Raw genomic sequence first — 24,120 nt, forward strand, 5'->3', positions numbered from 1 at the left:
GTGTATCGCTGCTACGGCCGTGCTCAGATCCAGGGATGGGCTTTCATATTTTTACTTGCTGACATGCTTGGAGAGCATACACACCTAAAGTGGATAAAGAGTTGCCTTATTCATGGATTCCCCCCCCCCCCCCTTGATTCGCTACACAAATTGTGCAGTCTGACACACCTGTCTTACATTAAAGTGAACCGGGTATAATTTCAGCACCCAGGGCATCTCAATAGCACATTAACAATGCATACTAACAATGTGGCTCATTGCAAAAGACAATTTAAATTCTACCTTTTCTTTATACATTTAAATGTTTGTTAAAGGCTTTTATTGCTTTAATTCCAAAGCAGAATGAGCAGGCAGATAAAGATTGCTGCAATTAGCTGTAGCAATGAGCAAACAAAAGCTTTCATCAGAGGGGGGGGATAAGACACTGGATTTTAAACAGCTTAGAGAGTCACACTTGATTACATTCTCACCTTCCCCTGGATAAATAAGGGAAGAGGGAAGGGGAGGGGGGAATGGCAGCTTTTTGAAACCAAGACAAACTGCTGAAAAAAAGCTGCTTGGATCCCTTTAAGGCACTGCAAATACCTTGTAATTGATTGCAATGAACTGGTGTGTATTGTTTGATAGCAAAGTAATTTAAATTCCACTTTAACTTTTAACTGCAAAATAGAAAGCAATATTAAACTGAAATGACTTTTAAGTTGCACACAGTCAACACAAAACAAAATATCCTAATATTTATAGTCACAGCTGTCACATAACCTATAGAACTTTCCATTTTATACTTGCTGTAAAATTGCACAGCTTTATGCTGACCTCTTATTTTAAAAGATAGCACATATTTCACAAACACCCACTGTGAACTCCAAAAGACAGCTGACTAGGCTTCTGCTATTACTTTGAATAATTCTGTATGTTATGCATGACAGCTGCAAATTGGAAAGTAATTTAGTGTATTGAGGAGAAAATAAAAGAAGGATAATACAGGACTTTGTTTCCTTCTGGTTGTCAAGCCAACCCTGGAGAGTCGTCAAATCAACTTACACTTCACCTGCGTGATGCATCACATAGAAAATATTAAAGCAAATAAAATATTAATGTTCTGCCATGAAGACTGGCTGAATAGATTGAACATTGTTGTCTAATTTATTACTCTGACAGTCCTGTCTGAGCGCAATGATTAAGATTAAGAGGCTTGTCTGGGAAGTTTGGGGCTGGCCTGGCAACAGTTTTATTTTGCTCCATACATTAACAAACTTTCAGAGCAATCAATAGGTAGAACATTAGTAACAGTAAACACACAAAACTGATATAATAGTGTAGCTAGGGTATGCTAAGAAACAAAACTTTGAAACACATTTTGAAAGAAGTTTACAGTACGGTGGTGTTTTGTTTTGGTTTGTTTTTCCCAAATTGAAAAACTGCTGACCATAAGCACAATGGCTGGTGCTTATTTTCTCCTGTATTTTTTGGACTATAAAACTCACTTTTTCACCGCCCAAAAAGGGGGTTTAAAATGTCACTGCATCTTATAGTCCAAATGCAGGGAGTTCCTGACTTGTATATGAACCTCCAACTAGAGATGTAGCGAACGGTTCGCCGGCGAACGGTTCCAGGCGAACTTTGGGGGTTCGCGTTCGCCTGCACCAGGCGAACTTTTGCGTAAGTTCGATTCGCCCCATAATGCACTATGAGGGTCAACTTTGACCCTCTGCATCACAGTCAGCAGGCACATTGTAGCCATTCAGGCTACACTAAGCCCTGGAGCCCCACCCCCCCCTTATATAAGGCAGGCTCGCTGGCCATGACACTCACTCGTGTGCCTGCTAGACACACTAGGGCCAGCTGCTTCAGACTTGTTCTCCTAGGGAAAGATTAGTTAGGCTCTTGGCTTGCTCCTGGATGATTGTTATTGCTAAAATAGCACCCCTCAGCTCTCTTTTGAGAGATGGTGTTTTCCTGATGTGTTTTTTTTTTGTGTGTTGCTCACTGACACTATACAGCCCTATCTGTTGTAGCTGGACCTTGGTAATTGTTATTACTGAGCCAGCCAGGCCCTGCCTAACTATCTATACTGGGACACCTACCTATGCCTACCTAACTACTTGGGCACCTGCTTACCTATATGGGGACACCTACCTACCTACCTATACTAGGTGACCTACCTATGCCTACCTACCTATGCCTAGCTAACTACTGGGACACCTACCTATGCCTACCTACCTATACTGGGTCTCCTACCTATGCCCAGCTAACTACTGAGGCACCTACCTATGCCTAATAACCTATACTGGAACTCCTACCTATGCCTAGCTAACTACTGAGGCACCTACCTATGCCTACCTACCTATACTGGGACTCCTGCCTATGCCTACCTACCTATACTGGGTCTCCTACCTATGCCTAGCTAACTACTGGGACTCCTACCTATGCCTAACTACCTATACTGGGTCTCCTACCTATGCCTAGCTAACTACTGAGGCACCTACCTATGCCTACCTACCTATACTGGGACTCCTACCTATGCCTACCTACATACAAGAAGATAATAAGGTCGTTGCTTCATTGTGGACAGACCAAATTCGATCAGCTGGACAGTCACTGTTGTTCTATAATTGAGCAGTTTTCCATATGGGCTGGAAAACTGCCACGGCCTGCACTCTGGCCATGGTGCGCACCAGTCTAGCACGGCAGTCACTACGCAAACAGCTGTGTGTCAGTGTGAAGCAGAACTCTAATTACACTCCCTGATTGATGTATACACATGCAAGATGTTTGAAAGCACTTTAGGCCTGCAATTTAGCATTCAATGTGATTTCTGCCCTTAAAACGCTGCTTTGCGTCAAATTCAGATTTTTCCCCGGGGCTTTTGGTGTCTATCCCACTCCGCCATGCCCCCCTCCAGGTGTTAGACCCCTTGAAACATGTTTTCCATCACTTTTCTGGCCAGCATAATTTTTTCTATTTTTTAAAGTTCGCCTCCCCATTGAAGTCTATTGCGGTTCGCGAACTTTTACGTGAACCGAACCTTCCGCGGAAGTTCGCGAACCCAAAATCGGAGGTTCGCGACATCTCTACCTCCAACCCACCACAATGTTGGGGACTCCCTGTACTGTGCCCATGCAGAGGAGGACACAGGGGGACAAACGGAGGACACAAAGGGGCATAGAGGCGGCACAAGGGGGACACAAAGGGGCATAGAAGAGGACAGAGGTGGACACAAGGGGCACAGGAGGACACAACCCCCCACAGAGGAGGACACGGAGAGACATGAGATACAAGGAGGCATGAGGTACAAAGGGGCCATAATCCACAAGATGCCTATTCACCATGCATGCACCAGGTTTAGTATAAATTATCTTTTCTTTTTTTTTTTTGTCCTCTAAACCTAGGTGCATCTTATGGTCAGGAGAGTATTATAGTCCGAAAAAAACGGTACACGAAAAAAGGTACCTGGAAATTTGGGTGCCGGAAGAAGCTACTAATAGAATTTTAATATTACTGATATTCTGCTGTTGGGTACCGCATAATGCCAATAGATGAATATCTGTAATGTTACCAATGTTCTGCTATCATTTTACCTATACTACCTCTCACACTAACCTTCTGCTCTTCTTACACCTATCACTAACCTACCCCGTACCTATGCCTAACACAACCCCTTCCCCCCTTGTAACACACACACACCTATGCCTAACACTAAAACTTCCCGAATGTGAGCACCCTATCACTTACTCTCACTGATGAAGAGAAGAAGATAGTCAGCACCGCTTGCAATATAAAAAATTTATTTAAAACTTTATTTATAGCTTGAATACATAACAACAAGCTACTACACTCTCCTTGTTGTTATGCATTTGAGCTATAAATAAAGAGCTATTTTTTACAATGCAAGCTGTGCCGACTATCTCCTTCTCTTCAAGATTGTGGTCTTAGGACATAAAGACCAATAGTCATGGCACACTCCTTTTTTGTGGGTGCTGTTCCCCTCCTCTCTCTCACTCTCACTGATAGCAGGAGTCTGTCTATGTACCTGAACTCTGCGCTGCTTAAACACTTTTACCACTATATTCGCTGCCGCAATCTTTGCCGCTATCTATGTGCCACTGCATCATTTGCCTATTTAATAGCCACTCAGACACCTTAATTATACACAGCCTTGGAAGAAGTGCCAGGTGGAGCAAAACGGCCATCAGATTATTTGTGCCCGCCCCCACTGTTCTGACTGTGACCCTCTTTGTTTACCTGTTTGTGGATTCATCTACACCAATAAGTAGGGATGGGACGAATCCACAATTTCTTCGAATCCGAATCCGGATCCGAATCTAAACAGGTTCTCGAATATCTCGAACCTTTCGAATCCCGAATCTAACGAATCCTGCACATAAAAATTGTGCGATCTGTGGTATAGTTGCCCGCAGTATAGGTACCCAGGCATAGGTAGCGAGGTAAAGGTGCCTTCAGTTTAGCTAGCTAGGTATGGGTGCCTTCAATATTGGTAGCTTTCAGTATAGGTAACAAGGTATAGGGGCCTTCAGTATAGGTAGCAGGGTTTATGGGCCTTCAGTATAGGTAGCAGGGTATATGGGCCTTCAGTATAGGTAGCAGGGTATATGGGCCTTCAGTATAGGTAGCAGGGTATATGGGCCTTCAGTATAGGTAGCAGGGTATATGGGCCTTCAGTATAGGTAGCAGGGTATATGGGCCTTCAGTATAGGTAGCAGGGTATATGGGCCTTCAGTATAGGTAGCAGGGTATATGGGCCTTCAGTATCGGTAGCAAGGTACATGTGCCTTCAGTATCGGTAGCAAGGTATAGGGGTCTTCAGTATAGGTAGCACAGTACATGTGCTTTCAGTATTGGTAGGTAACTAGGTATAGGGGCCTTCAGTATAGGTAGCAGGGTATATGTGCCTTCAGTATAGGTAGGTAGCTAGGTATAGGGGCCTTCAGTATAGGTAGTAAGGTACATGTGCCTTCAGTGTAGGTAGGTAGGTAGGTAAAGGGACCTTCAGTATAGGTAGCAGGGTATAGGGCCTTAAGTATAGGTAGGTATGTAGGTAGGTAGGTATAGGGGCCTTTAGGTAGGTAGGTAGGTAAAGGGACCTTCAGTATAGGTAGCAGGGTATAGGGCCTTAAGTATAGGTAAGTATGTAGGTAGGCAGGTATAGGTGCCTTTAGGTAGGTAGGTACGTATAGGGGGCCTGTAGGTAGGTAGGTAGGTAGGTATTGAGGCCTGTAGGTAGGTATAGTGGCCTGTAGGTAGGTATAGGGGCCTTTAGGTAGGTAGGTAGGTATAGGGGCCTTTAGGTAGGTAGGTAGGTACGTATAGGGGGCCTTTAGGTAGGTATAGGGGGCCTTTAGGTAGGTGGGTATAGCGGCCTGTAGGTAGATAGGTAGGTAGGTATAGCAGCCTGTAGGTAGGTAAGGATAGTGGTCGGTAGGTAGGTATAGTGGCCTGTAGGTAGGTATAGTTGCCTGTAGGTAGGTAGGTAGGTATAGTGTCCGGTAGGTAGGTAGGTATAGGTGCCTTTAGGTAGGTAGGTATGTATAGGGGGCCTGTAGGTAGGTGGGTAGGTAGGTAGGTATTGAGGCCTGTAGGTAGGTATAGTGGCCTGTAGGTAGGTAGGTATAGGGGCCATTAGGTAGGTAGGTAGGTAGGTATAGGGGCCTTTAGGTAGGTAGGTATATAGGCCTTTAGGTAGGTATAGGGGGCTTTAGGTAGGCAGGTAGGTGCGTATAGGGGGCCTTTAGGTAGGTATAGGGGCCTGTAGGTAAGTAGGTATAGCGGCCTGTAGGTAGGTAGGTATAGCGGCCTGTAGGTAGGTAGGGATAGTGTTAGGTCGGTAGGTAGGTAGGTAGATAGAACCTCCCTCCCCCGCCAACCCCCCCACGGCCCCCTCCGTCCCCCGTGCCTCCTCCGCTCACCCCTGCATAATAATCTACTCACCTTTCCCGTGGAGCGCAGAGCGGCAGACCTCTTCGTTACTTCCCTGTTCCCTCTAGTGGCCGGACCGGCTCTTACTGATGACGTCATTGTAAGAGCCGGTCACTAGGGGGAACCAGGAAGTCGGCGAGAGGTCTGCCGCTCTGCGCTCCGCTATTGATAGGTGAGTGGATGCGGGCAGGGGGGGCGAGCGGAGGAGGCGCGGGGGGTCGGATGAGGTCGGAGGAGGACGAGTGCGAGCGGCAGATGCGCGGCGATGCGGCGTCGGGATTCGGCGGATTCGTATAGTGGAAAATGGCGTCGGGATTCGAATCCACGAATCTCGAATATTTCCTAATATTCGAGGGATTCGTGGATTCGCCGGATTCATCGTACCACCCCTACGAAATAAGTATGCATCAATCATGCAGCAGTGCCAGGTATTCCTTTCCTTTACCTCCATCATCACTGCTGAACCTTTGTCTCCCTCTGCACCCCCCCCCCCCCCCCCGCCTTGTCTCCTTAGGGACAACAGATGATTGGCAAGTGTAACTGGTGGCAACATAGTATGGCAGCCTCAGCTCTTGGCTTTCGAACATTTTCCCCCATTACTCTCACCATCCAACTCCCTCCACCCTTCTAGAACCCGTATAAGCCAAAACCAATTCCGGATACAACACCTTTGTACTTGGCAAAATAAATTATTCCTAATCAATTAGCAATGCTTCAGCTTGTACCACCTATGTAATTATGTTTGTCAAAAGGATGTGATTCCTTCTGTGCCCTATATGCGAATGTACCATTGTGCAGAGGACTGTGCGCTTTGCACTTTTACACTGCACCTCCATGATCATCAACAGCTTAAAGGAGCAAAGAGGGTTTATTTAAAAAACAAAATACATTATTTAAACTTACGTCCATAAGTTTAATATTAACTCTTTGAAAGTCCAACAAAGTTGCATAGTACACGTAAAAGTTGTGTTGCACATCAGCAACAAAAAAAAAGAGACAGAGAGGGAGAGCAAGAAAAAAACTTTTATGTATAGTACATGGCGTGTGTGTCTTCCTTTTGAGATCCTAGAATGCAAAATCGATACACCACTGTCTACTATACAAATACACTTTATTTTCCATTGCTAATACAAAACCCATAAACAGATAGTTTGGGCGCAGGATATTGTTGGGATTCCTTTTGAGATCACCGCCTACTGAGACTAACAAATCTCTAAATCACAATAAAGCATATGTAAAAAATAATTAACTAGCAGGCAAATAATTAAACTACAAACACACTGTTGGCATTTCAATTCTAAAAAGCAATTTCCTTTTTCTGAAACAAAATTTTGGCTATGTATTGAATAGTAATATAATTTAAAAGGCATTCAAATTGCTTTAAAAGAAACATGCTCATCTTAAAAGTACCTTGACTTGCATAGCATATGATTAAATCCATTTGAATATCAATCATGCTTTTCAAGAGTATAATCTGAAGTACAGAAAAACAGCATGTTTCCAAATGAACCAAAAATTGTGCGCAAGGTACAGAATCTTTCGGATTAATTCTTTCAGACACCAGAATAATTTGCGAATTAGTGAGGATAGTACAAAATCTCCTTCTAAATAACATTATTAAAAGATAATGAAATGTAATTATACAAGAAGAAATGCTTTAGTTAGGATATTAAATAAAACACAAAATGGAAGCTGTAAGTGCAATGATTTCCCTTGTATCGTCACATCTACAGGTATATGTCACATATTTACATAGCTACACCATTTGAAAGATGACTCAAACTCAGGTTTAACCGCACAATGTGACAGCAACCAAAATGCTTTTCACCTTTTAAAAGTTGTCATTGCAATTTATTTTCTTCATTAAACACAATTTTCTTTTTAATGAAACACTGTGAGCCCTTATAAACAAAATGAATTATACCGCATTAGTTAACCTCCCTGGCGGTCTATTAAAACCGCCAGGGGGCAGTGCAGCACATTAATTTTTTTTTTTTTTTTAAATCATGTAGCTAGCCTAGCGCTAGCTACCTGATAGCCACTGTGCAGCGACATCCCCCCTCCCCTTCCGATCACCTCCTGCGATCAGAGCAAACAGGAAATCCCGTTCAGAACGGGATTTCCTGTTTGGCTCCCCCCTCCGCAGTGACATAGCCCGAACTCAGTTTGGGCTTACCGCCAGGGAGGTTAAAGGATACCTAACTCAAGGCAAAGCAGCCTAAGGTAAGTACAGAGGTATGTTTATGCATCATCCATGTACCTCTGTGCGTTGTCTGTTTCTCTCCTTGTTCCCCCTTTCACTATAATCTTGCCATGAAAAATGTTACTTTCATCTAAAGACAAATTTTCAGACAGGAAGTGACAGGCTTGCTGTGATGCTCCCTCCTATCACCCTCCCATTCTTTCCTCTTCTCTGCCCCATTCACCCCCGTTTAGTGGCAGGAGATAGGAGGGAACTTTAGCTAAAGTCTAAGATTTTTCAAGAAGTAATTATGGGGACCAGACAGACAAAGGAGAAAAACAGACACTACACAGAAATATGTGGATCCAGCATGAACATACATCTTTGCTTAGCTAAGGTAGTTTTGCCTTGGGTTGGGTATACTTTAAGAAATGGGGTATACGTAATTTGGTTAATTAGGGCTCCCAGTGTTTTATTTAAACTATAAAAAAAATGAGTTTTAAGTCACCATATTCAGTCAAGTTAAGCCACCTGTCCTTATCCAGGCTTGGATTAAAAATGATGAACTCTATTTATTGTTAGACAACTAAAGGCCAGGCAATTAGGAATAAAGAGAACTGTTTAGATTCGGCATGTTCAAAGTCTAGTACGGGGGCCACACACAGGCGCATGCAGAGACCACCTTGTATTGTTGCTCTGCCTCTCCCATTGCTTGCACTATAGCAGTAGCAGATGCTGATTAGCCTCTGGCACTATGCCAGCAGCAGTAACAGCCAATGATTAGCGGCTACCACTGTGCCAGTAGCAATATGCCTGCATATTGAAAGGGACATGCTAACTGCTCACGGTATATATGGCCCTTGGCCCAAAAATTTGGGCTCCCCTTGTTTAGATAAAAGAAAAAGAATAGATGACAGCATGGTGTTGTAGTGGATAGCACTCTCGCCTTACAGTGCTGGGTCCCCGGTTTGAATCCCAGCCAGAGCACTATCTGCAAGGAGTTTGTATGTTCTCCCCGTGTCTGTGTGGGTTTCCTCTGGGCACTATAGTTTCATCTCACATCCTAAAAACATACAGATACATTAACCACTTGACCTCCAAGGGTTTTTAAAAATAATGAAAATGTATTTCATTTTTCTATGGTAAGGTGAATAATAGGGTATCTGGATGTGGATTTACTTTTTGGCCACAAGATGGAGATACAGAATTGTGTGTTCTAAAAATAGAAACAGAGCCAAGTGTTTATTATTTGTTTAGATTTATGTATAACAGGTGTTTGTAAACAAGGACGTAGAAAAGCGTAGCAAGGGAGGCAAAGTGGTGGCTTCCCCCTAAAATTGACCCAAGACTATGATCATATGACTATGGTAGGGATTAGACTGTGAGCCCTTTTGAGGGATAGTTAGTAAAAAGACCACGTAATCCTTAAAGTGCTGCAGAAGATGCTGGTGCTATATAAATAATAGTAAAAATAATTAATAAATAAAAATAATCTATTGATTAAATTGATGTGAATGACTTCATTGGCTAATACATCAGGTCAGACAGGTGGAGAGACTGATCCAGAAATGTGTGTATCAAAATTTTTGGGCATGAAATCTACACATCTTTTTATGATAGATTACTGAACTTCAGATTGACCTCACTAAAGCTGCAATCCTACAGAAATTTGGATTAGTTGCAATTTGCAGATCACACTAGCACCGTAACTAACAAGTTAATTGCGGTGCTATTTTTCTACTAGCGCAATTTGTTTTTTTCCAAGTTGCTGGCCCACTGTGCTTTTTCTGTGTTTAAGCGCCTATAAAAAGTATAGCACAGGAAAATGGCATAGCAATCACGTCGCTATGCGATTTTCCCCATGATTCTGCAATTCTACTCGCATTTCTTTTTTCTTCTGTCAGAAATCACATACGCACCACAATTGCATCATGCACTCCACAGATCGCAATCAGGTTGCAGAAAAATCACCATAGTGTATATAGCAAGAAATGCAATGTGATTGGATTTTTGGGGGTGGGTGGGGAGAAAGAGCTCTTAAGGCTTAGTTCACACATAAATCTGCACTTTTCCAGAGATGTACACCTTTTTTGTGTGAACACACCCACAGAAACACATGCAGAACTGACAGGACTGGACCTGAAATGTACAGATTTATGTGTAAACACATCCATAGAAACACATACAAAACTGATGCCACCTGTCAAAAACTGACAGGACAGGACTGGGCAGGACTTTTTTTATGTGAATCAAGCCTTAGCGCTGCACTGTTTCTGTAAACAAACATATGCTCAAACTCTTAAAGGATACATCCAAGAAGTAGAAAAATAAAAAAATCCACTGCCTGGGGCTTCCTCCAGCCCCTGGCAGACATCCTGTTCCCTCGCCGTAGCTCGGCTCTCCACCGATGCCATGGAGTCCCCATTACCAGAGGTCAACTTGCGTTCCAGCGCGCGTCTCAGGTAGTCACGCTGACATCATCCGGACTGTACTGTGCAGGCACAGTAGCTCTGCGCCTGCGCATTACAGTCCGGATGAAGTCAGTGCGACTCAGTGAGACGCATGCTGAAGCGCAGGAGAAGCCGACCTGGCGAGGTCAGCTTCTCCACCAGAGGGGACCGCGAGCCCCTGGAGCTGTGACGAGGGCACAGGACGGCTGCCAGGGGCTAGAGAAAGCCCCATGTAAGTAGATTTTTTTATACTACTCGAACCTTCCCTTTAATAATTCCTTACCACCCACAAAGTAGATTGTTCATTTGTTATATATTTTCCTACAGTTGGATATTTCAGTAAGAACAGACCTTGCTGTCAATGGCAGGCTGAAATAACTAAAATACAGTCTATGCAAGCGCCTGCCATAAGGCCAGCTTGAACTTTCAAGGATTCAATTATTAGGATGGATAAATGGCAACAATGAGATACTAGACAAAAGTATATTGAAAACCATGAAAGAATCAAATACAGTAAAACCACACAATGAGCTTTACAGGTAGAGCACAATGGAGACTGGTAGTTTAGTGGGAAATCTTCCAATGTTATATGAGCCATTGTTCAAGTACTCGGCAAAATTGCAGCTTTTAAGCAGTCTTGATTTTTGTCAGTTTGAATTTCTGTAATCCAAGGTTTAAAAGGCTAATAATCTTCTGACTAAAAGGGAAATCATGAAATGTAAAATGTTTCTAAAGCAAACCTTTAGTTTATTGTATTCTGATCTTTAACACATAGTACAATAGTGATACCAAGTGAAGCACAAATGTAGTGTGTGTAAGGGCGGGGTGGGGCTAGGTCCTCTACAATTTATTGCTGCTTACATAAAATCTTTCAAATTAACAGTTGCTTGGAGAGAGACAATATAAATGATTGTTGTGGTTCACAGAACCTAAAAGATCATGCAGTTTTCAGAATGCATGCAGAAAAAAATGCAGGTATTTTGCCACATCTGCTTACTAACTGTGGCAGGACTGTAGCTTAGGGCATGGCATGCATTGATGAGTATTTAGGGCTGGGTTAAGCACTAAGCACAATCTTAGAGGATCCATTGTGCTGAGAAGCATCTGTCACTAGATTGTGAACTTGTGCTCACCATTCTAAAACCACACTGACATCACCACCCCTCAGAACATGGAGAGTTGGATGGGCAGAGTGGATACAGCCCTCCCATCTATCTAGCTCTCTATGATCTCCTGGTGGGATGGTCATATCCAGCTGACCCATGCAGCTCTCTATGCCCATCCAGCCCTCCATCCATTTCTTTCTTCTATGTGCATGGAGCTGGGATGGCCCCTGCCAAGGAAGCCCAGAGAGATGAATGGGTGGATTGGATAGGCAATCCCATCCAGACTGCTCATCCAACTCTCTGTGAAGGCATGGCTCCAGGATGATAAGTGGCCATTCCAACCAGGGAAAGGAGGCAGCCAGCACGCAGCACTTGTAGTGTGCTTTAGTGGGTGATCTCATGTTCCCACTGGCACTTGTGGGTTCAGTGGAGGGTAGGGTTTGGGACACCAGAATTTCTATGCCTATAGACTTCTAAGATGTAAATTTAGTCATGGGAGTGCGGTTTAACCACTTCAGCCCGAGAGCAATTTTCACATATAAGTGCTGCTCCCATTCATTCGCCAATAACTTTATTACTCCGTATCACAGCTAAATGATCTATATATTGTTTTTTTAGGACAAATTCGGCTTTTAGTGTGTGTTCATTTTGTTTAGTAATCACCTTATTTTCTATGCATTTTAAAGGAAAAATAAGGAAAAAATTGAAAAAACAAACTATTTCTCCATTTACATCCATTATAGCTTTACACTAAACAGTGCTGACTATAAGTTAAACCCACTAATTGTATTTGCTCATCCATCCTGGTTATTGCAACATTTGGATTATGTTCCTAGCACAATGTATGGTGACAATATTGTATTTGGAAATAAAGGTGTCTTTTTTCTGTTTTTGTTTTATGCTTTCTCGTTGTACACTTTCAATGATTACAAGGCTTTATTTTGAAAAATAATAGTAATATACCCTCATGGCATACATATTTAAAAAGCCAAGTTCCTAAGTTAACAATATATGTTGTTTCTTTCATATTCTGTCACTTTGTTTTCATTTTACAAGTCTTTTATTTTGGTACAGAATATGCAAAATGTAATTTCTTTTGATTCAGTTTGTGACAAAAAAAATACAGGCGACATGGGCCTCAACCCCAAAACTCATTAACCACTTCAGGACCACAGTCTTTTCGCCCCTTAAGGACCAGAGCCTTTTTCTCCATTCAGACCACTGCAGCTTTCACGGTTTATTGCTCGGTCATACAACCTACCACCTAAATGAATTTTACCTCCTTTTCTTGTCACTAATACAGCTTTCTTTTGATGCTATTTGATTGCTGCTGCGAGTTTTACTTTTTATTATATTCATCAAAAAAGACATGAATTTTGTCAAAAAAATGACTTTTTTAACTTTCTGTGCTGACATTTTTCAAATAAAGTAAAATTTCCTATACATTTGAGCGCGAAAGTTATTCTGCTACATGTCTTTGATAAAAAAAAAAACATTCAGTGTATATTTATTGGATTGGGTAAAAGTTATAGCGTTTACAAACTATGGTGCCAAAAGTGAATTTTCCCATTTTCAAGCATCTCTGACTTTTCTGCGCACCTGTCATGTTTCATGAGGGGCTAAAATTCCAGGATAGTACAAATACCCCCCAAATGACCCCATTTTGGAAAGAAGACATCCCAAAGTATTCAGTGAGAGGCATGGTGAGTTCATAGAAGATTTTATTTTTTGTCACAAGTTAGCGGAAAATGACAGTTTGTGACAAAAAAAAAAAAAAAAAAAAGTTTCCATTTCTTCTAACTTGCGACAAAAAAAAATGAAATCTGCCACAGACTCACTATGCTCCTCTCTGAATACCTTGAAGTGTCTACTTTCCAGAATGGGGTCATTTGTGGGGTGTGTTTACTGTCCTGGCATTTGGGGGGTGCCTAATTGTAAGCACCCCTGTAAAGCCTAAAGATGCTCATTGGACTTTGGGCCCCTTAGCGCAGTTAGGCCGCAAAAAAGTGCCACACATGTGGTATTGCCGTACTCAGGAAAAGTAGTATAATGTGTTTTGGGGTGTATTTTTACACATACACATGCTGGGTGGGAGAAATATCTCCGTAAATGACAATTTTTTTATTTTTTTTACACACAATTGTCTATTTATAGAGATATTTCTCCCACTCAGCATGGGTATGTGGAAAAATACACCCCAAAACACATTATACTACTTCTCCTGAGTACGGCGATACCACATGTGTGGCACTTTTTTGCACCCTAACTGCGCTAAGGGGCCCAAAGTCCAATGAGTACCTTTAGGATTTCACAGGTCATTTTGAGAAATTTCGTTTCAAGACTACTCCTCACGGTTTAGGGCCCCTAAAATGCCAGGACAGTATAGGAACCCCACAAATTACCCCATTTTAGAAAGAAGACACCCCAAGGTATTCCGTTAGATGTATGGTGAGTTCATAGAAGATTTTTTTTTTTTGTCACAAGTTAGCGGAAATTGATTTTAATTGTTTTTTTTCACAAAGTGTCATTTTCCGCTAACTTGTGACAAAAAATAAAATCTTCTATGAACTCGCCATTCTCCTAACGGAATACCTTGGGGTGTCTTCTTTCTAAAATGGAGTCATTTGTGGGGTTCCTATACTGCCCTGGTATTTTAGGGGCCCTAAACCGTGAGGAGTAGTCTTGAAACCAAATGTGGCAAAATGACCTGTGAAATCCTAAAGGTACTCATTGGACTTTGGGCCCCTTAGCGCACTTAGGGTGCAAAAAAGTGCCACACATGTGGTACCGCCGTACTCAGGAGAAGTAGTATAATGTGTTTTGGGGTGTATTTTTACACATACCCATGCTGGGTGGGAGAAATATCTCTGTAAATGACAATTATTTGATTTTTTTTACACACAATTGTCCATTTACAGAGAGATTTCTCCCACCCAGCATGGGTATGTATAAAAATACACCCCAAAACACATTATACTACTTCTTCTGAGTACGGCGATACCACATGTGTGACACTTTTTTGCAACCTAGGTGCGCTAAGGGGCCTAACGTCCTATTCACAGGTCATTTTGAGGCATTTGGATTCTAGACTACTCCTCACGGTTTAGGGCCCCTAAAATGCCAGGGCAGTATAGGAACCCCACAAGTGACCCCATTTTAGAAAGAAGACACCCCAAGGTATTCTGTTAGGAGTATGGTGAGTTCATAGAAGATTTTTTTTTTGGCACAAGTTAGCGGAAAATGACACTTTGTGAAAAAAAAAAACAATACATATCAATTTCCGCTAACTTGTGACAAAAAATAAAATCTTCTATGAACTCATCATACACCTAAAAGAATACCTTGGGGTGTCTTCTTTCTAAAATGGGGTCACTTGTGGGGTTCCTATACTGCCCTGGCATTTTAGGGGCCCTAAACCGTGAGGAGTAGTCTTGAACCCAAATGTCTCAAAATGACCTGTGAAATCCTAAAGGTACTCATTGGACTTTGGGCCCCTTAGCACAGTTAGGCTGCAAAAAAGTGTCACACATGTGGTATCGCCGTACTCAGAAGAAGTAGTATAATGTGTTTTGTGGTGTATTTTTACATATAACCATGCTGGGTGGGAGAAATATCTCTGTAAATGACACATTTTTTTATTTGTTTTACACACAATTGTCCATTTACAGAGAGATTTCTCCCACCCAGCATGGGTATGTGTAAAAATACACCACAAAACACATTATACTACTTCTCCTGAGTATGGCGATACCACATGTGTGACACTTTTTTGCAGCCTAGGTGCGCTAAGGGGCCCAACGTCCTATTCACAGGTCATTTTGAGGCATTTGTTTTCTAGACTACTCCTCACGGTTTAGGGCCCCTAAAATGCCAGGGCAGTATAGGAACCCCACAAGTGACCCCATTTTAGAAAGAAGACACCCCAAGGTATTCCGTTAGGGGTATGGTGAGTTCATAGAAGATTTTATTTTTTCTCACAAGTTAGTGAAAAATGACACTTTGTGAAAAAAACAATAACAATCCAATTTCCGCTAACTTTTGACAAAAAATAAAATATTCTATGAACCCATCATACACCTAACAGAATACCTTGGGGTGTCTTCTTTCTAAAATGGGGTCACTTGTGGGGTTCCTATACTGCCCTGGCATTTTACGGGCCCAAAACTGTGAGTAGTCTGGAAACCAAATTTCTCAAAATGACTGTTCAGGGGTATAAGCATCTGCAAATTTTGATGACAGGTGGTCTATGAGGGGGCAAATTTTGTGGAATCGGTCATAAGCAGGGTGGCCTCTTAGATGACAGGATGTATTGGGCCTGATCTGATGGATAGGAGTGCTAGGGGGGTGACAGGAGGTGATTGATGGGTGTCTCAGGGGGCGGTTAGAGGGGAAAATAGATGCAATCAATGCACTGGGGAGGTGATCGGAAGGGGGTCCGAGGGGGATCTGAGGGTTTGGCCGAGTGATCAGGAGCCCACACGGGGCAAATTAGGGCCTGATCTGATGGGTAGGTGTGCTAGGGGGTGACAGGAGGTGATTGATGGGTGTCTCAAGGTGTGATTAGAGGGGGGAAATAGATGCAAGCAATGCACTGGCGAGGTGATCAGGGCTGGGGTCTGAGGGCGTTCTGAGGTGTGGGCGGGTGATTGGGTGCCCGCAAGGGGCAGATTAGGGTCTAATCTGATGGGTAACAGTGACAGGTGGTGATAGGGGGTGATTGATGGGTAATTAGTGGGTGTTTAGAGGAGAGAATAGATGTAAACAATGGATTTGGGAGGTGATCTGATGTCGGATCTGCGGGCGATCTATTGGTGTGGGTGGGTGATCAGATTGCCCGCAAGGGGCAGGTTAGGGGCTGATTGATGGGTGGCAGTGACAGGGGGTGATTGATGGGTGGCAGTGACAGGGGGTGATTGATGGGTGATTGACAGGTGATCAGTGGGTTATTACCCGGAATAACAGATGTAAATATTGCACGGGCGAATTGATAAGGGGGGGGTCTGAGGGCAATCTGAGCGTGTGGGCAGGTGATTGGGTGCCCGCAAGGGGCAGATTAGGGTCTAATCTGATGGGTAACAGTGACAGGTGGTGATAGGGGGTGATTGATGGGTAATTAGTGGGTGTTTAGAGGAGAGAATAGATGTAAACAATGGATTTGGGAGGTGATCTGATGTCGGATCTGCGGGCGATCTATTGGTGTGGGGGGGTGATCAGATTGCCCGCAAGGGGCAGGTTAGGGGCTGATTGATGGGTGGCAGTGACAGGGGGTGATTGATGGGTGGCAGTGACAGGGGGTGATTGATGGGTGATTGACAGGTGATCAGTGGGTTATTACCCGGAATAACAGATGTAAATATTGCACGGGCGAATTGATAAGGGGGGGGTCTGAGGGCAATCTGAGCGTGTGGGCAGGTGATTGGGTGCCCGCAAGGGGCAGATTAGGGTCTAATCTGATGGGTAACAGTGACAGGTGGTGATAGGGGGTGATTGATGGGTAATTAGTGGGTGTTTAGAGGAGAGAATAGATGTAAACAATGGATTTGGGAGGTGATCTGATGTCGGATCTGCGGGCGATCTATTGGTGTGGGGGGGTGATCAGATTGCCCGCAAGGGGCAGATCAGGGGCTGATTGATGGGTGGCAGTGACAGGGGGTGATTGACGGGTGATTGACAGGTGATTGACAGGTGATTGACAGGTGATCAGGGGGGATAGATGCATACAGTACACGGGGGGGGGGTCTGGGGGGGGGTCTGGGGAGAATCTGAGGGGTGGGGGGGTGATCAGGAGGGAGTAGGGGGCAGATTAGGGACTTAAAAAAAAAATAGCGTTGACAGATAGTGACAGGGAGTGATTGATGGGTGATTAGGAGGGTGACTGGGTGCAAACAGTGGTCTGGGGGGTGGGCAGGGGGGGGTCTGAGGGGTGCTGTGGGCGATCAGGGGGCAGGGGGGGGGGAAATCAGTGTGTTTGGTGCAGACTAGGGTGGCTGCAGCCTGCCCTGGTGGTCCCTCGGACACTGGGACCACCAGGGCAGGAGGCAGCCAGTATAATAGGCTTTGTATACATTACAAAGCCTATTATACACTGTTGCAGCGGCGATCCGGATGCCAGTAACCCGCCGGCGCTTCCGAACGGCCGGCGGGTTACGGCGAACGGGGGGCGGAGCCAGTCCCCGGCGGCTGATCGCGTCACGAATGACGCGATCGCCGCATAGCCACTCCCGCAGCCGCCCCCGCCGATGGGCGTATTGCGGTCGTTTGGGCCCGGACTTTGCCGCCGCCCATCGGCTGGGGGCGGTCGTTAAGTGGTTAAACTCTATTCTACTACTTATCAAATGATACCACATATGTCTCTTGTAGTGTTGCTAAAACTTTCCCAAGTTTGATCATAATTCTGAAAATGACTTTTTCTGTTTGATTGAGTTTGTCCCTACCTATTTTTCATGTGACGTTGTTCACAGCTTTTAGACACACCAAAATGTATTCTACAACTCGTCACGGTTAAATTGATACCTCATGTGCCTCATTTAGTAGCAAACTGCTGGTGAATTGTCCACAACAACACTGGACAAATATATTCATCCAGCTAGGCTTAAAGAGACACTGAAGCGAGAATAAATCTCGCTTCTTGTCTCATAGTCAGCAGGGGCATGTGTGCCCCTGCTAAAATGCCGCTATCCTGCGGCTAAACGAGGGTCCCTGACCCCACAACCCCCCCGCAAAATCTACGACCAACTTGGTCGTAGATTTTGCTGCTGTTGAGGCAGGGCTAATGGCTGCAGCCCTGCCTCTCAGCGCTGTCTATCAGTGGCGCATTGTCGCCTCTCCCCCGCCCCTCTCAGCGAAGGAAGACTGAGAGGGGCGGGGGAGAGGCAGAGATACGCGCTGACAGACGCGCAAGAGGCAGGGCTGCAGCGGTTAGCCCTGCCTCAATCCGGAAGAGGGGATGCACTGCTTGGAGGGGATTTCGAGGGGTAAGGGACCCCCGTTTAGCCACGGAATAGCAGCGTTTTAGCAGGGGCACACATGCCCCTGCTGACTATGAGGTCTGAAGCGAGATTTATTCTCGCTTCAGACTCTCTTTAAGTCTATCTAATTAGAGAAAAGACTGCCCACTGGTGGTGAAAGATCGTAATAAATATAATAAATTAATCATTCCAAACAAATCTTTCAAAAAATAAATTCAATTTATTAGGGACATATCCCTTTAAAAAATTTAAAAACAATGACATAAAATCTCCCAAAAAACTGCTTATAAGCAATACATCCCTGATCACACAAAATACAAGGTTATATATGGTAGAATATTAGAGATAAGATACTCCAAGGTGCTAGTGCAAAACTTGTTGGTGCATGCTTGATGCAATCTCAATAAATACCAAATTGTGCAAAAATGCAAAAAACGGTTACAAAAACATGCATAAAAGTAAACATGCTGCCAAAAAGGTGAATGAGAATCTTGTATACAATGCACGCCTTTTTTTTTTTTATTATTAATTTGTATACAAGATTTTTAACAAATATGACCAATGTACCACACACCTATGTTCAAATTTTTCCTCAATTATGATAAAAATGATTGGAAACTCAGAGAAAATTGCTTGGGTGTGTATATTAATAAATTAACAATCCAACACACACCAGACAATCTTTAGTAGAAATTGAAGAGAAATATCTGGCATTCTAGATCGATTTAAATCGAAAAAAACGGGAAATCCGATCAGATTATTGTAAATAAAATACAACACAATATTTTTATAAACACTATTACTGCTTATCCTTTACACCACGCGTCCTTTTTTTCCGACGCCCTTTTTGCATGTACCCGTCAGATATGTTACGTGACTGTACTCCTTTATGCAGGGCAGTTTTTAGGCTAAATTGCACCCAGGGTGAAGGTGCTCCCAGTATAGGTAGCGATAAATAGGTGTTCCCAGTATAGGTAGCCAGGAATAGGTACTCCCAGTATAGGTAGCTAGGCATAGGTGTTCCCAGTATAGGTAAGCTAGGCATAGGTATTCCCAGTATAGGTAGAGAGGAATAGGTGCAGCCAATATAGGAAGGGAGGAATAGGTGCTCCCAGCATAAGTAGCTAGGCATAGGTGGTCACAGTATCGGTAGCAGCCATAGGTGCACCCAGTATAGCCAGGCATAGGTGCTCCCAGTATAGCCAGGCATAGGTGCTCTCAGTATAGGTAGCTCAGCAACTGTGGGGAAGAGTGGGAATAGCGCATAACAACTCACCTTCCACGTTTCTTTTCTTCCTCCCAAGCGTCCATTGTTGGTAACAGTGCCACCTGTGGTGACATGTGGTTATGTCATCACAGGGGTGCTGTTATCGACATGACAGACGCCAGGGAGGAAGAAGATTGAAGAAGTGTGGAACGCGGATGTTAACCACTTGAGGACCATAGGCTTACACCCCCCTAGTGACCAGGCCATTTTTACGATTCTACACACTGCAGCTTTAATAGTTTATTTACGGTGACCATACGTCCCGCTTTACCCGGGACGCGTCCCGCCTTCGGGGGGCGCTGTCCCAGGCTGCATGAGGTCCCGGGAAACGTCCCGCTTTCAGCAGCGGGACGTCCCGGCCTCAAAACTCTGGTCACCGTACATGAACTAGCCGCAGCGTCTCATAGACACTGTGCTAGTTCATTCCCCACAGCCCCGCTCCAGCAGCCTGCATTGTGCTCCGGCAGGCACAGGCAGAGCGGGGCTACGGGAAGATGGCGTCCGGAGGCGGAGCCCTGTACTGGAGACTATTTGTGTCTCCAGTACAGGGCTCCGCCTCCGGATGCCATCTTGCCGTAGCCCCGCTCTGCCTGTGAGAGGAGAGCGGGAGATTGAAGGAGGATCGTCCGGAGGAGCTGCACACACACCAGAGGCCGGCTGTGTGAGGGGACTTCTGGCAGGTGAGTACATGCTTTTTTTTTTTCCAGGTGAAATGTGCCCCCATTGCGTTTTTGTGCTGACATGTTTGCCCCATTGCGTTTTTGTGCTGACATGTTTGCCCCCATTGCGTTTTTGTGCTGACATATTTGCCCCCATTGCGTTTAATGTGTGCTGACATGTTTGCCCCCATTGCGTTTTTGTGCTGACATGTTTGCCCCATTGCGTTTTTGTGCTGACATGTTTGTCCCCATTGCATTTAATTTGTGCTGACATGTTTGCCCCCATTGCGTTTAATTTGTGCTGACATGTTTGCCCCCATTGCGTTTTTGTGCTGACATGTTTGCCCCCATTGCGTTTTTGTGCTGACCTGTTTGCCCCCATTGCGTTTTTGTGCTGACATGTTTGCCCCATTGCGTTTTTGTGCTGACATGTTTGCCCCCATTTCGTTTGTGTGCTGACATGTTTGCCCCCATTGCGTTTGTGTGCTGACATGTTTGCCCCCATTGCGTTTTTGTGCTGACATGTTTGCCCCCGTTGCGTTTATTTTGTGCTGACATGTTTGCCCCCATTGCGTTTATTTTCTGCTGACATGTTGCCCTTCATTGCGTTTATTTTGTGCTGACATGTTGCCCTTCAATGCGTTTATTTTGTACTGACATGTTTGCCCGCAATGCGTTTATTTTTTACTGACATGTTTGCCCGCAATGCGTTTATTTTGTACTGACATGTTTGCCCGCAATGCGTTTATTTTGTGCTGACATGTTTGCCCGCAATGCGTTTATTTTGTGCTGACATGTTGCCCGAAATGCGTTTATTTTGTGCTGACATGTTTGCCCCCATTGCGTTCATTTTGTGCTGAAATGTTGCCCGCAATGCGTTTATTTTGTGCTGACATGTTTGCCCCCATTGCGTTCATTTTTTGCTGATATATTGCCCGCAATGCGTTTATTTTGTGCTGAATTAAATGTTGCCCGCAATGCGTTTATTTTGTGCTGACATGTTGCCTTCAATACGTTTATTTTGTGCTGACATGTTGCCCATTGCGTTTATTTTGTGGTGTCCGGTGTAACTGTTACTGCATTTATTATTTAATGGTCATAGTTGGCTATGTTTGCTGCTTTGGGGTTACGGTATACTATTAAATAGCATCACACAGTTTCTGCACACCCATGATGCGAATCCTCGTTTGACCACATCACGGCGTAAACACTGCTTTCTTATGCCTCGCTGTTACATCATTAGGTTAGCTCCGCCCATAGAATGTCATGGCCACGCCCATTTTTCGGCCAGGCACCGCGTTTGGCGCAGCAGTCCCCCATTTTTTGGCACAGCGTGCTTCACCCCCCCCCCCCCCCCCCCGCCGCCGCCCTGTCCCAGGTTGAGCCTACAAAAATCTGGTCACTCTAGTTTATTATATGGCCATAATACTTAGCACACAAATTAATCCTGCCTCCTTTTCTTGTCCCCAACAGAGCACATGCAGAGTACAGAGCCGCCCACCTTCGGGACTCCGAGTGTTTCCAAAGACTTCCAAAGTCTCCCACGGTGGGAGATTCAAATGGAGGAGCATGCGGGGGAACGAGGACACCGTGAGGAAAACAGGAAGGCTCTATAGGACCCAGAGCCTTCCCTCTTCTTAGCTAAGTATCTGGGTTTTTTATTTTTTTAAGCTTCAGACTCACTTTAAGGTTCTTCCCTTTCCTAGACATTCAGGTGGCTGCTGTAATTATCTGACTCTGCTCAGAGTTAGGGCTCATTTCCATGAGTAGTTGAATTGTGTGCTCAGCAAGCTGTTACCAGGCAGCGGTGAACAGTTACTATACTAGGCAGCAGCAAGCAGTTCCCAGGCAGCAGCAAGCAGGGCCAGATTTGTTCTTTTTACCACCCAAGGCCCAGTATTAACAGCTGCTCCCGGACCGACAGCATCCTAGACTTCCCCTCCAGCACGGCAGGGATTGGATTGTAGGCTCCTCTGACTGAGATCAGTTAGTGAAGTAATGAAAGGGATTCGATTGTAAGTTCCTTGGCGAGCGGCACATTAGGTGAGTGACAGGCGGCTCAGAGATCACTGTAAGTGCCTATTTGCTGCCCCTTATCCCCCGAGTGCCAGATCTGGCTGTTGGTAGCCGAGCCGCCCACAGCTATGTGCAAACTCTGTGTGGCAGGACAAATGTTCTACAGGCTTACTGCTACTGCCTCCCTGGTGTTTACAGGCCGCCCCTTGCTTTCATGGTGCCCTAGGCCATGGCCTTTGTGTCCTTGCCTGAAATCCGGCCATGGCAGCAAGCAGTTGTGAGAGTTGGAGATGTATTTCACAGCCTATCAACTGCTCGTGGAAAAGGGGCCTAAGAGTGGCAAAGTAATCAGCAAATTTAACTCACACTAAGACCTCTTTTCCACGAGCAGTTGATGGGCAGTGAAATGCTTCTCAAACTCTCACAACTGCTTGCTGCTGCCTGGCAACTGCTCATTGCTGCCTGGTAACTGCTCTCTGCTGCCTGGTAACTGCTTTCTGCTGCCTGGTAACTGTTCATTGCTGCCTGGGGCATGATTCACAAAGCCGTGATAACTCTTATCACGGTCGCGCTAGCGATATAGTGCGTAACATTTTTCGCGCGCAAACTTGCACGCAAAATCATGTCTGTTTTCGCACGCAAAGGCAAATTTTCATGCGAAAGAAACGTACGTACGTTATAACGCATGCAAAACGCTAGCGGGACCGTGATAAGAGTTATCACAGCTTTGTGAATCAAGCCCTGGTATCTGCTCACTTCTGCCTTATAACTGCTTGCTGAGCACACAGTTCAACTGCCCATGGAAAAGAGGCCTTACCTTTTTTTTTCTTTTTTTTTTTTTGTTAATGGGTTAAACAAAGGTTATGAGAAAATGCTTAGGTTAAACTTCCTTTCCTATTACAAAGTTCTTTTTAAGGTCTCTTTTCCACGGGCAGTTGAACTGTGTGCTCAGCAAGCAGTTTCCAGGCAGCAGTGAGCAGTGAGCAGTTACCAGGCAGCAGCAAGCAGTTGTGAGAGTTTGAGAAGCATTTCAACTGCTTGTGGGAAAAAGGCCTAACTGTAAACTGTACACAATTCTGAGAAAAATATTGGCAAAGATAACAGTTTTACATCACTTTCGACTACATTTCTAGTCAACTAAGTTGTTTTGAACAGTAGACAGTAGACAGTAGAACAGTTGTTTTGAACAGTAGACGATAATTCTCTGAAGTTGTCAACAGGAAAAGAATGGTTAAATGGATTATTTTCCGTAAACACTGGTAAAATCAATATGGTCAACTATGTATTAAATCCACTGGTCATTTATTAATATGTCCTGAATGTAGTAAACATCAGAGTCTCTGGCTTTAATGGCAGATTTATTGTGGTCTTTTACTGTGGTGTGAGATTGGTGTCAAGTGTCATGGGGATACAAATAAACAGAAACCATCCCAGCTACAATACCAATGGAGATAAAACATTGTTTAGCAGAATGAGGTACAGTGTTGTTGTTAGATCATTTTTATTATTATTTATGTCCCGATTGTGAGATTTCT

At 44.3% G+C, this 24,120-nt stretch overlaps 1 long non-coding RNA gene across 3 annotated transcripts in view; it reads left to right on the forward strand.

Moving 5' to 3' along the window:
• The window catches only part of LOC137546607 (uncharacterized), a 103,402-nt gene that overhangs the window by 61,897 nt on the left and 17,385 nt on the right, over window positions 1-24,120 (forward strand). For 2 of the 3 annotated variants that reach the window (XR_011026303.1, XR_011026305.1), the window contains one exon: window positions 22,043-22,370. This is a non-coding gene — a long non-coding RNA (uncharacterized lncRNA). Of the gene's footprint in view, window positions 1-22,042; window positions 22,371-24,120 lie in introns of those variants that run through there. The other variant, XR_011026304.1, reaches the window with a different exon arrangement.

Source organism: Hyperolius riggenbachi, chromosome 1 (genome assembly GCF_040937935.1).
Source record: "Hyperolius riggenbachi isolate aHypRig1 chromosome 1, aHypRig1.pri, whole genome shotgun sequence".
NCBI lineage: Eukaryota > Metazoa > Chordata > Amphibia > Anura > Hyperoliidae > Hyperolius > Hyperolius riggenbachi.